A 10,897-nucleotide genomic window follows, 5' to 3' on the forward strand; every position below is an offset into this window, starting at 1 on the left:
TGCTGCCGGGTTGTTACAATAGCAACCGCAGTACCTCCCATTTTTTCACCTCAACAGACATTGGTTTATCATTGACCGAAAGCTGCCCAGTGATTTCTGTTGTTCCGTATTGGCAGCATTTAATCAAAGGGCGATCTGTTTCAGCACGGAACTTAGTCCTGTTTGCTGAAAGGATGTTATGGAGGAAAATACTGGAGTAGTGCTGTTTCTTCTTAATGTTTATCAGTGATCAGGTACCAGAATGATTAGAATATTCCTGCTTCACAAATAACTGATGTCTGTTTTTATTGTAAAACTGAGAAAACCACACACACGCGCATACACAACACAAACACTCAAACTCACACATCGTGGGTTGCACACACTACTGATTAAGTGTATCTGTCACGGACGATCATTTTTTTTTCACCCAATAAAACTTTAGTTCGTCAAAGTTAGAAAGCAGTGCGGTGATTTCTATTATTCCTTATTGGCAGAATTTAATTTAAAGATGATTCATGTCAACAACGTGAAAGAGTCTCTTATTTTGACAGGGCGATCTTTTTTTAGGCTTAAGCATTTTTGATTGACTTACAAAAGAAAATAGTTATTACTTACCTTCTTTGCTTCAAATTGGCTTTTTTAAAAAACTTTTTGATATAATTTGTTTATGACAGTATAAAATAACAAAAGTAGTGCTCAAAATTATAATGCTCGTATCTAACAGGAAGAGGTGGTGGTAAGATTGCTGACAAGCAGTTAAATGATCACTGGTTTGTGTCCGGGGGGCTTCCTTTCTGTTATTTTATTTATTTACTTATTTATTTTTACAAATTGCTTTAAGAAGTAAGAAAGGCGCTATAAAAACGTAAGGAATTAATAACAATAATAATGTATTGTATTATTATTATTATTATTATTATTATTATTATTATTATACGTGTGAATGCATGATCAAATTCAGCCGCTGCGTAGTGGGGTATGAATAGGGACACTATGTGGACAATACCACGAATTCATTGAAATAATTACACAGCAAGGTGCACATGCACTATAAACATAATGTGTATATTATTGAAGTAAAGGTTCATATAAATTAATTATATACAACTTTTTAACAAGTTGAGAGATGTCAACTGGTTAAAATGCACGAAATTATACATGTATTGCTTTATAGTCCACACATAGTGTATGTATATTGTTAAAATAATGATATAAAATCCTATAAAATGGTATAGAATCTGCGTCGTAGACTTATTTTGTGTCAAATTTCTTCAAAGAAGTTTATAATTAGTTTGCTTTAAAAATCTTACGGCAAACATGTGAACCGTTGAAAATCGCTGATCTTAATCAATTTGTTTTAACGCATGCTCCGTGCAAAATGCTGTCATATCTGTTAGTAAACATGCACGCGCAGCGATGTCCTGATGTCTGCGTTCTAAGGCTGCAGGTATATTAAACGCTATTGACGTTTTACTGGGGTGCTCTGTGATTGAGGGCGGACAGTAAACTTTGTTAAAATGATATCGAAAAATACCAGTCGTCAGTTGTGTTTTCAGTCGTTTTGGCGTGTTTACTGTTCTGTTACCAAAAAATTCTTCAACGGGGCTCATCAACAAAGAAACGTGGATAGTAAGATTTAGTAAAATATCAGTAATAATAATACATTGCTCGACACACAGTAACACTTTACAAAGACATTTAAAAGACAGCTCATTAAAATAAATGTAGCAATCCATTGTCATGCTATAAGTGACAGCTTGCTCTTAAACATTTACACAGGTGTTTTTCCTGGGAATAAAAAAGGGGGGAAAATCCACGGGAAAGGTTTTGTTGTTGAACTCAAATTTCACCTCCACCATGTGAGTCATTAAAACTATTGGAATGAAAACGCATGTCTCATCCACTGGTCGGGACGCTCGTTTTCCATGGCTGCTGTAGAGCCGTAAAATGTGTGCCCTCTGACTGCTGATTACAAAATGAACACCGCACAGGTAAAAATATGTAAAATTGATTTTAAAAGGTTGTAGTTTTCTATGTAATCTTCTCCACTATGTGTCTGCACCCTATCCCCTACAGGGAACACTCATTTCCATGGCTGGAGCAGATCCATGGGCTTGTGTGCACCCTGTCTGCTGCTTTCAAAATGAACCCTGGATAACTAATATTATCTGAAATCCATGGTAAAAGATTGATGAAAGTCTTCTACATCACTTTCAAGTCTACTGTGTCCCATTGTCCTCTCCACTCAAAGGGACACTCACTTCTACAGCTGAGCTTTTGTCAGAGTTGTGAGCCCCAACTGTTGCTTGCAGAATGAACATTAGACAATTGTTATTGGATTGGCTGTTTTTTCATTATATTAATATTAATTTATTTATTCATTCAGCCTCTGTTAAAAAAAGAAGCACATTTTCCCTTAGAGTACAAGTTCTATCTATCTATCTGAAATATATGAGACTTGGAAAAATTAATATTATTTGTCAAATGAAGTACCAAATATCCACTGATACACATTTGTAGGACAAGTCAATTAAAGAGTCCGACAAACAGCAACTGAGATATTAAAACATTTTATTGAATCTGTTCTGACAATTATAGTCTTTTAATTAAAATAATGATTATAATTATCAGAAAACGTAGCCATTTTAATGTCAGCATAAAACCAGGCCAGAAACATCTTTGTGAAATAATATCAGCAGTTTTATAAATTCCAGAATGTACACCAATAGCACTGGCATGAACTTCCTTACAAGTATCCTTTGTCTCCTAAACTCAACAAATAACTTTCATATTCCTCCTGTTGCCCTGCTTGTCTTTTTTGACAATAGTAAAGGTCATCCCCTTAAAAAAATTATATTCACACAGCAATTAATAATATGGTTATAATGTAAAACACTTCAAACAAACCTGCAAAATGTACATTTTCTTTGTTTAAGTTGACTTCTTCAATGGATCTAACACTTACAACATGGGGCACTACAACACACATACACAAATATCTTTTAGTATTGTTTTAATATAGCCTTGAAAATTGTTAGTATCTGTCCTCTATCCAAGCCACCCATTTACAAAAGAGATTTACAGGCTTGGGCCAGAAGACAAAAAATGAGACGGAAAGAAATGTCAAACTAGTGCTTGCCACACTGATGCTCGCTCATACTACTGCAATTTAAAAGTGCCACCCAACCTGATGCCAACTCTTTCAGATGGGTAGTGAAACCAGGAAAATGTATTAATGGACACAGGAAAAAGTTAAAAGACTTATTCTGACAGTGACCAAGTTGGAGATTGTTTATCTGTGAAGTGGCAGTAAAAATAAAAAAATATTTAAAAAACCTGATTACAAAATATATCAAGAAACCTCAAAAGGTATATAATGATTAATTTAGAAAACTCCATAGAATAGTTTCCAATACATGTTTTTCCTTCAACAGTCTTGCTAATGTCAGAATTTTTGTGTTTTATCACCTATATTTGTGCACATATTGAAGCTGTTTTATGGAAAATGCAAGCACACGAGTAAATAATTATCAGCGGTTACAATTTAAATGTATATTTGCAGTATATACTGTATCCTGAAATGCCAAATTAGAAATGAGAAGATGATGAAAAGTTATTTTTTGCTTAATATACTTTAAACAAACTGATCACAAAATTTCCTAATCAGTTTGACATTGTTGGTACCCTAGAGTGGCACATATCTTGGAAGAAGTCCTATCAGGTTTATTTGGATTTTAAAAAACCTAAATAATAATAATAATAATAATATCTTACATGTATATAGCATTTTTCTGGCTACACCAATTTTCATAGACATACTTAAAAGAAGACAGTGTAAACGCTTGATTTTTTTTAATTAGTGGATGAGTAAGGACATAGTAGACAAAAAAGTGATATAGAAGACATCCTTCAATCTCTTTAAATAAACTATGGACAGTTTTGTATTCCAGTATTAATTTAGAAGCAGAAGACAGGGGGGCACACATTTCAACAGCATAGACCAAGCTGTGGAAATAAGTGTCTCCTCTGCTAGAAGGGATTAAGAGACCCACTCGATATGAAAGTGCTATAAAAGACTGTCTGATAGGCTTATTAAAGACACTGTGCACAATTGTAACTGCCTGGTGTTCATTTTGTAATGGACCACTACAGATGAGGAATGCCACAGACTGCTAAAAGTTTTTTAAATACATTTGATGAGTTTTAATCTCCCATGAAAAACGGTGCAGAGAACTCCTATGTGTTTTATAGGATAATTGCACCTGCTGTGAAAATGAGAATCCTCTCCAATGTACAGGGGGTGAAAGGGTGGTTGTGATAGGAAATTTATTTATTTATATAGAACTATATTTCATTCCAATAGTTTTAATGGCTCACATGGCGGAGGTGAAATTTGAGTTCAACAACAAAACCTTTCCGTGGATTTTTCCCTTTTTATTCCCAGGAAAAACCACCTGTGTAAATGTTTAAGAGCAGGCTGTCACTTACAGTATGACAATGGATTGCTATATTTATTTTAACGAGCTGTCTTTGTAAAGTGTTACTGGGTGTCAAGCAATGTATTATTACTGATATTTTACTAAATCTTACTATCCACGTTTCTTTGTTAATGAGCACCGTTGAAGAATTTTTTGGTAACAGAACAGTAAACACGTCAAAACGACTGAAAACACAACTGACGACTGGTATTTTTTGATATAATTTTAACAAAGTTTACTGTCCGCCCTCAATCACAGAGCACCCCGGTAAAACGTCAATAGCGTTTAATATACCTGCAGCCTTAGAACGCAGACATCAGGACATGCTGCGCGTGCATGTTTACTAACAGATATGATAGCTTTTTGCACGGAGCATGCGTTAAAACAAATTGATTAAGATCAGCGATTTTCAACGGTTCACATGTTTGCCGTAAGATTTTTTAAAGCAAACTAATTAAAAACTTATTTGAAGAAATTTGACACAAAATAAGTCACCGACGCAGATTCTATACCATTTTATAGGAATTTTACATCATTATTTTAATAATATACATACACTATGTGTGGACTAAAAGCAATACATGTATAATTTCGTGCATTTTAACCAGTTGACATCTCTCAACTTGTTAAAAAGTTGAATATAATTAATTTATATGAACCTTTACTTCAATAATATACACATTATGTTTGCATTGCGTGTGCACCTTGCTGTGTAATTATTTCAATGAACTCATGGTATTGTCAAGCACATAGTGTCCCTATTCATATCCCACTACGCAGCGGCTGAATTTGATCACGCATTTACATGTATAATTAATAATAATAATAATAATAATAATGTTATGAATTCCTTACTTTTTATAGCGCCTTTCTTACTACTCGAAGCAATTTCTAAAAATAAATAAAATAACAGAAAAAAAAGCCCCCCGGACACAAACCAGTGATCATTTAACTGCGAGTCAGTAATCTTACTCTTACCACCACCTCTTCCTGTTAGATACGCGCATTATAATTTTGAACACTACTTCTTTTTATTTTATACTGCCATAAACAACTTATTTCAAAAGGTTTTTAAAAAGCCAATTTGAAGCAAAGAGGGTAAGTAATAACTTATTTTCTTTTGTAAGTCAATCAAAAATGCTTAAGCCTTAAAAAAGGTCGCCCTGTCAAAATAAGAGACTCTTTTGCCTTGTTGACGTGAATCATCTTTAAATTAAATGCTGCCAATAAGGAATAATAGAAATCACCGCTGCTTTCTAACTTAGACGAACTAAAGTTTTATTGGGTGAAAAAAAATGATCGTCCGTGACAGATACACTTAATCAGTAGTGTGTGCGACCCACGTTGTGTGAGTTTGAGTATTTGTGTTGTGTATGCGCGTGTGTGTGGTTTTCTCAGTTTTACAATAAAAACAGACATCAGTTATTTGTGAAGCAGGAATATTCTGATCATTCTGGTCCCTGATCACTGATAAACATTCAGAAGAAACAGCGCTATTCGAGTGTTTTCCTCCATAACATCCTTTCAGCAAACAGGGCTAAGTTCCTTGGTGAAACAGATCGCCCTTTAAAGAAATGCTGCCAATACGGAATAACAGAAATCACCGGGCAGCTTTCGGTCAATGATAAACCAGCGTCTGTTGAGGTGAAAAAATGGGAGGTACTGCGGTTGCTTTTAATGCTTCCTGGTAACTCAGCTTTTGAGAAGAATCTGTCATGGGAGGGACAAGAGGGAGCGAGTGAGGCGGGTACAATGAGCGGGCGGACGGAGCGAGGCTTAAGAGGCGGTATCTGTGCAAGTGTTTTAAATAATGAAAGGAAAAAAAGTGCTTTGAAATCGAGGACCCCCAACCAAGAGGGCGTACGAAACAAAACGCGACAGACAGGCATATGCTACAAGTATAAAATGTGCACAATAATTACAGCAGTGTTGAAGCAACGATGAAGCGAAAGGGAGCTGCTAAACATGGGTGGCCGCGTTGTGCCTGCCCATAAATCCCAACCAATGTATATATCTGAACGGATCTATCTGAACCAATATATATATCAGAACGGATGTATCTGAGCCGATGTATATATCTAAACCAATCTATTTTAACCAATATATATATTTAAACCAATGTATATCAACCAATATATATATTTCAACCAATGTATATATTTGAACAGATGTATTCAAACCAATGTATATATCTGAACGGATGTATCTCAACCAATGTATATATATCAGAACGGATCTATGCAAACCAATTTATATATATCTCAACCAATGTATCTAAACCAATGTATATATCTGACCGGATGTATTCAAACCGATGTATATATTCAAACCAATGTATCTGAACCGATATATATATCTGAACCAATGTATATATTTACAAACCAATCTTTTTTTCCTGAGCGGCCCCTCATAATATATACATACATATATACACACATATATATACACACACACACATATATATATATATATATATATATATATATATATATATATATATATATATATATATATATATATATATATACATGCATACATATATATACACTCTTTGGGGTGTGAGCAACTGTTTCTGGGGGTGCCAGAATCCATCAAGGAAAAACATTATTTGTACAAAATCTTAATTTATTTATCCATTCCTAAATAATTAAATGGGCAAGCTATTTCGTATCAGTGCAATACGCTGTTTGTTAAAACGGATGACTCCCGCTCTTACGTGCAAGTCTGCGTGGATATTATGAACTATCTATCTGTTCAAGTTCTATTTAAATTTTCAATAGAAGGAATTTTTATTTAGGCGACAGAATATTATTCCGGAATAAATCAACTCAAACCTTAAATAACTTATAATATTTTGCTCTCCATAAAAATATATCCTGTCTAAATTATACAAGTTAGAAATAAAGTAAATGTTAAAAGAACAAACATTCAAATTTCTTTACTCTTATGTAATTTTATATAAAAAATAAACTTAAATTTTAAATATTCCAAAAGATTTTGCTCTCCATAAAAATATATCCTGTCAAAATTATACAAATTCAAATATGAACATGCTGCATAACAAAACCTGGAAATATAAATAAAATTTGTTCTTTTCAGCAATAACAAATCAAATCATTCAGTTTTCTTTGCTCATATGTCATTTTAGAGCTGGACGCCTGGCATCTTTTTTTGGCAACAAGTTCGTTTGTTTGGTGTGAGGTTCTGTGTTGTGGAGATTCTCAGGATGGACTGCAGGTGCTCATCAGTGAGGCGATTCCTGTGTGCTGTTTTGTTAGTCTTTATCACTGAGAAGAGCTTCTCACACAGATATGTGCTACCAAACATGCACGAGGTTCGAGCCGCATGTAGATGGAGCTGGAGCATTTTTGTGGGAATGGAGTGAATAAACTGTGTGGGCCGTGCAGTATCGTACTTTGCCTTCAGTGTGCCATTACACTGCAGCTCAATCACCTCCATCTGAATCTGCACAGGTGCAGTTTCCACATTGACGGCAAATGGGTTGCGAAACAACTCAAAATTCTTTTTTTGTTCTTCAAAGTCACCAAAGCGCCGTGCGAACTCAGTGCGCAGTGCGCTCAGTTTATCAGCAAAGTGCATATTTGGGAACACCGTTGTGCCGATTTGGTTCAAGATTACTTGGCAAAAGGGAAAGTGGGGCAAGTTGCACTGGTGCATTTGTGTCTCCCATAAAAGTAGCTTCACTTGAAATCACTTTGTGATTTTGTACGGGTAAAAACTTCTGCTGAAGTGTCAGATTCTTCTTTAACTCTTCTGCTTTCTGTATCTTTTGCATTGCATTCAGGTCTTTCAGGTTATCTTGATGTTTTGTCTCATAGTGCCGTCTTAGATTAAATTCTGTAATTACAGCCACATTAGCTCCACAAATGAGACACACGAGTTTACTGGCAATGTCATTAAACATATACTAAGCCTCCCTTCGGTTTTTAAAGGCTCTATGTTCAGAATCACCTTTTCTCTTCGGCATCGTGTGGGCTAGCTTCGCAATAACTTGCAGCATCATAAGCTAGACTTAATTAACGCGGTAAGTGTTCGGCAAGGCAGCTGAAGCGCTGCATTATGGGATCTGTAGTTTATTGTGTTACCAGCGCTTCATATCCCCGGGCCATTAATAACAATAATATATAAAATGATCTCGCGGGCCGGATATAATTACACTTGGGGCCGGATGTGGCCTGCGGGCCTTGAGTTTGACACATATGGACTAATTTATTAGTATAGATGATTCTTTATGTCAATAATTCTTTAAATTGTTATATACCAATATTTACCAGTTTGAAGTATATTCTTGTACTTCACTTTAACCTGTTCCCATGTTCTCCTTGTGCTCATGTTTGATCCGGAATTATGACATATTAAATAATAATTAATCTGACACATAGGAAATGAAACGCTGCATTCAGTAAGTACAATGCACACTACTTAGCGTTTAATTTGTCAGCCACTTTTTGCCAGCCATCTTTTCTGGTTTGGGCTGCTTTTGCAGTGTTATCCCTTGTGCATATTAAATCTTGAAATTCTTCATATCGTTCAAATAAAAGGTCCTGCTCCACTTGTGTAAAAAAAAAATGTGCCCGTTCTTTTGTCATTTTGTTGCAGCCTATCAAAGACTTGCTGATCATGTTTTCTAGACTCAATATATATGGGCTTTTCAATCAGCACGGGCGCGTGCATTCATCTTGGATGATTACATCCAGCTAAGCTAATCTACTACATGGCTGCGTTTGAAAAACTGAATTAAAGTAGAAATCTTTGTAGCATCCCCTGGGATTGGAATGTCAGGGGATGTGTGCTTCCAGTTAGCGGCTTGTTACTAGAGCACAGACCTCCTCCTAGTCCTCCCTGGTCTGAAAATTAAAAGGGCAACACAGTTAAAGCTTTCCCAGCTATGGATCCTTTGCTGTCACATACCAGTCAGGAGTTCTTGAGCCTCTTGCTAGCCTTCCTTGGTCCTCGTGTCTGGTGGGGAGGGCCTGACTTGCTATGTCACATACTACAAATGGCGCTAATTGTATTACCTTCTGTCTTGCTTCCAGACATTCCAAAGAGATTAAACCAAATCTAATAAATGTACACAAACCATAATCCATAGTTAGATAATGAAAGAATGCAGACATTTCTTTTTCCTAGCAGGGCTGGTTTCTGTCTAAATTCTTTGCTGCTTCTGTTGTCTGTCTAACTTGTTGCTGGACTTTAGTTTCAGCGTTGTTTGCAGTAGTTTTCAATGCAGCAAATTTGTCCTTTTATTATTTGGTTGTAAAAAAGAATAATATTTTTAAAATATGTAAATGATAATTAACTAGATAAACAACTACACACATTGTGGGTTTCGTGGTGTACAGGGGGTTGCCAGACAGGAATGGATGGCATGAAAGAGTGATAGGGCTAAGCCAGGCCAACAATGAGAGACCTTAGAGGTGTGATATTCCTCCAACATGCTTGAGACAGATGACCCAGATGATGTTGGAGATGCCTGAGGAAGAGGATGAGAAGAGGGTATCATGTATTTGGGAATAGGTAAAATTGCTTTATTTAACATTTAACTTCTTTGATAATTTTTTCCTCTTGATATTATTATTGCTTCTGTGTTCTGGGTATGATGGAGATCTTAATTTTATTTTTGTTCTGGAAAAATTTAGCATTATATTTTATTGTTTATTAATTAGTGTTTCTGTACCAATGTAATTTTGCTTAGCTATGGTCTTTACCATTTTATGCTACTGCATCTGTGTCACCACAGCAGGTTCCCAGGTCATACTGTCATCAGTGCTACAGTATTTAAACTGGTGACACACTGAAGGTAATGGTCAAAGATTCCAGATTTTCTCAACAAGCTTTTCATGGTGCCAAAGTGGTTTTCTAGTAAATTAGGGCAATGAGTCTTCACATGTTTTCTTTTGACTTCTATTTATGTTTTGAGTCTCCACTTTCAGCTTGAAACATAAGGGGCAAACAAAAAATCTTTTTAAATAAAAATATTTGTTTTACAAAAATGCTTTGATATAAAGGAAGCTCCAAAAAGCACAAAAGGCAGAGAAGGAGTTGCCCGAAATAGGCAATTTTGCTGCAAATAAGTCCCAATATAAAAATCTGAAAAAAATGGTCAGCCACAAAATCCAGGAACACAAAGAATTAATTGCACAGTGAAACAAAACTCGCCAACACCACAAAGCACAGTTAATGAAGTACAAGGGACTGCTTGTTTTCCCAGCCTTAATAGGGTTGAGGGCAGTCCCTATACAGTGATAAACAGGTGGCTCCGCCTCTTGGAGAAACACCCAGGAAACACATGAGACATAGTAGGACAAGCAGAGGTACATAGAAAACTAAATAGTACACAACACTTATATAATTACACAAAAAATAAATATAATTTACCATATTGACATAAATGTAATGATCAGTATAATAAGCAA

This window comes from Polypterus senegalus, chromosome 13, assembly GCF_016835505.1.
Source record: "Polypterus senegalus isolate Bchr_013 chromosome 13, ASM1683550v1, whole genome shotgun sequence".
Taxonomy (NCBI): Eukaryota; Metazoa; Chordata; class Cladistia; order Polypteriformes; family Polypteridae; genus Polypterus; species Polypterus senegalus.